Source organism: Chiloscyllium plagiosum, unplaced genomic scaffold (assembly GCF_037043375.1).
Source record: "Chiloscyllium plagiosum isolate Xiang-an unplaced genomic scaffold, Cpla_swu_hap1 HiC_scaffold_21, whole genome shotgun sequence".
NCBI classification, from domain to species: Eukaryota; Metazoa; Chordata; class Chondrichthyes; order Orectolobiformes; family Hemiscylliidae; genus Chiloscyllium; species Chiloscyllium plagiosum.
In genome coordinates this window covers 53,900,641-53,904,320 of record NW_028270159.1, presented here as the reverse complement: position 1 = coordinate 53,904,320, position 3,680 = coordinate 53,900,641, and positions in this window count along the sequence as shown.

Genomic DNA, 3,680 nt, shown 5'->3' with positions numbered 1-3,680 from the left:
CAGCGGTACCACCGCCTCACAGCGCAGGCGCACTGCACGTAGTCAATATCCGGGTCACGGCGCAGGCGCACTGCACGTAGTCAATATCCGGGTCGCAGCGCACTGTCAATACCCGGATCACAGCGCAGGCGCACTGCCCGGATCACAGCGCACTGTCATTACCCGGATCACAGCGCAGGCGCACTGCCCAGGTCACAACGCGATGTCAATACCCGGATCACAGCGCAGGCGCACTGTCAATGCCTGTGCCATGGACAATGTCCATTGTGCTGGTGTTTTATCTGAGAACCCAGTGTTGTTCCTGTCCCTCAAGTACAAAACCCCTTGTGCACAAGTTATTTCAGACGAACTTATGTTCCAACTCAAATTCCTCCAGGCGTCGTGTTGCCATGGTCTGGTTAACTCCCCACCTACACTCGGGACACCACCCACGCCCTCCACCTCCTCCATGATTTTCGCTTCCCCGGCCCTCAACGCCTTATCTTCACCATGGACATCCAGTCCCTGTACACCTCCATCCCCCATCACGAAGGACTCAAAGCTCTCTGCTTCTTCCTTTCCTGCCGACCCAACCAGTACCCTTCCACTGACACCCTCCTTCGACTGACTGAACTGGTCCTCACTCTGAACAACTTCTCTTTCCAATCCTCCCACTTCCTCCAAACCAAAGGAGTAGCCATGGGCACCTGCATGGGCCCCAGCTATGCCTGCCTCTTCGTAGGGTATGTGAAACAGTCCGTCATCCGCAGCTACACTGGCACCACCCCCCACCTTTTCCTCCGCCACATCGATGACTGTATCAGCGCCGCCTCGTGCTCCCACGAGGAGGTTAAACAGTTCATCCACTTTACTAACACCTTCCACCCCGACCTCAAATCTACCTGGACCGTCTCAGACTCCTCCCTCTCCTTCCTAGACCTTTCCATTTCTATCTTGGGTGACCGACTCAACACGGACATTTACTATAAACCGACCGACTCCCACAGCTACCTAGATTACACCTCCTCCCACCCTGCCCCCTGTAAAAACGCCATCCCATTCTCCCAATTCCTTCGCCTCCGCCGCATCTGCTCCCAGGAGGACCAATTCCAATACCGAACACTCCAGATGGCCTCCTTCTTCAAAGACTGCAATTTCCCCCCAGACATGGTCGACGATGCCCTCCACCGCATCTCCTCCACTTCCCACTCCTTAGCCATTGAGCCCCGCCCCTCCAATTGCCACCAGGACAGAACCCCACTGGTCCTCACCTACCACCCCACCAACCTCCAGTTACATCGTATCATCCTTCATCATTTCTGCCACCTCCAAACAGACCCCACCACCAAGGATATATTTCCCTCCCCTCCCCTATCAGTGTTCCGGAAAGACCACTCCCTCCGCGACTCCCTTATCAGGTCCACACCCCCCACCAACCCAACCTCCACTCCCGGCACCTTCCCCTGCAACTGCAAGAAATGCAAAACTTGCGCCCACACCTCCCCCCTCACTTCCCTCCAAGGCCCCAAGGATCCTTCCATATCTGTCACAAATTCACCTGCACCTCCACACACGTCATTTACAGAATCCGCTGCACCCAATGTGGCCTCCTCTATATTGGGGAGACAGGCCACCTACTTGCAGAACATTTCAGAGAACACCTCTGGGACACCCGGACCAACCAACCCAACCACCCCGTAGCCCACACTTTAACTCCCCCTCCCACTCCGCCAAGGTCCTTGGCCGCCTCCATCGCCAGACCATGGCAACACGACGGTTGGAGGAAGAGCGCCTCATCTTCCACCTAGGAACCCTCCAACCACAAGGGATGAACTCAGATTTCTCCAGCTTCGTCATTTCCCCTCCCCCCACCTTGTCTCAGTCAAATCCCTCGAACTCAGCACCGCCTTCCTAACCTGCAATCTTCTTCCCGACCTCTCCGCCCCCACCCCACTCCGGCCTATCACCCTCACCTTAACCTCCTTCCACCTATCGCATTTCCAATGCCCCTCCCCCAAGTCCCTCCTCCCTACCTTTTATCTTAGCCTGCTTGGCACACCCTCCTCATTCCTGAAAAAGGGCTTATGCCCGAAACATCGATTCTCCTGCTCCTTGGATGCTGCCTGACCTGCTGTGCTTTTCCAGCAACACATTTCCAGCTCTGATCTCCAGCATCTGCAGACCTCACTTTCTCCATAAAAATACATAGGCATGGATCAAGAATTGGTTAACAGGCAAGAGAATGGGAATAAATGGATCTTTTTCTGAGTGAAGACAGTAACTAGGCCAGGATCAGTGCTCAAGCCCTAGCTATTCATGATATATACATAACTGCCCTGGATGAGTGAACCAAATGCAACATTTCCAGGTTTGCTGGTGACACAAAACTGAGTGGGACTGAGTTGTGAACAGGATGCAAGGAAGCTTCAAGGTGATTTAACAGGTTGGGGAAGTGGGTAAACACATGATTCCTGAGGAAGGGCTTTTGCCCAAAACGTTGATTCTCCTGCTCCTTGGATGCTGCCTCCTGCTGTGTTTTTCCAGCACCACACTCTCAACTCTGATCTCCAGCATCTGCAGTCCTCAGTTTCTCCCACATGGCAAATGCAGTACAACATAATTAAAAGTCATACACTTCAGTGTGAAAAAAAAGGCAGCGTATTATTTAAACAGAGAACTATTGGGAAGTGTGGATGTACAAAGGGATCTGGGTGTCCTTGTCCTCCAGTCAATAAATTAGACATGCAGGTGCAGCAAGCAATTAGGAAGGTAAATGTTATATTGGCCTACATTGCAAGAGGATTGGAGTTCAGAAATAAGGATGTCTTATTACAGGTTTGCAAGACACTGGCTGAGATCACACCTGGAGTACTGTGTGCAGTTTTCATCTCCCTACCTAAGAAAGGGTATACTTGCGACTAAGTGAGTGCAGCTGAGGTTCACTAAGCCAATACCAGGGATGGCAGAACTGCCCTATGAGGATCAACTGGGCCTGTATTCAATAGAGTTTAGAAAGATAGGAGAGGATCTGATTAAAATAAATTCTAACAGGGCTGGACAGACTCAATGCAGTGAGGATGTTTTGCCTGATCGAGGAGTCTAGAACTGGGGGTTAGAGTAGGCCATTTAGGTTTGAGATAAGGAAAATATTCTTCACTCAAAAGGGTAGTGAACCTAGGGAATTCTCTACCGTAGAACGCTAACAGAGGCCAACTCATTAAATAGATTCAAGGAAGAGATAGATATATTTTTAGATTTTCAAAGCACCAAAGAGCGTGAGGGTAATGCAAGAATACAGCATTGAGAAAGAGGACACACAGAACGGCAAAGCACACTTGAAGGGTTGAATGGCCTTCTCTTGCTCCTGGTTTCTCTGTCGATGTCTGACACATTGAAAGATAAAGAGCGCGAGTAATGGACAGCAATTCAGAAGTTGGGGTAATAGTCAGAAAGAAACCTGTTGGTGGTATTTCTAGTCTCCACTAAATCTGTGAAAGTTGTAAAACTAAAGTTGTAAATCTGCTGATGCCATTCAGACAGACTGGCTCACACACCAGTCCCTTTACTTTAATAAAGCAAGGCTGCTCTTGCTGACACCCAAAAGCACGAGCAGCAATCTCACAATTATATGGAAACCAGGAGTGGCAAATACCTAATAATGAAAATCATCTAAAAGAAAGAGTATGTTGGTTAATAAAGTG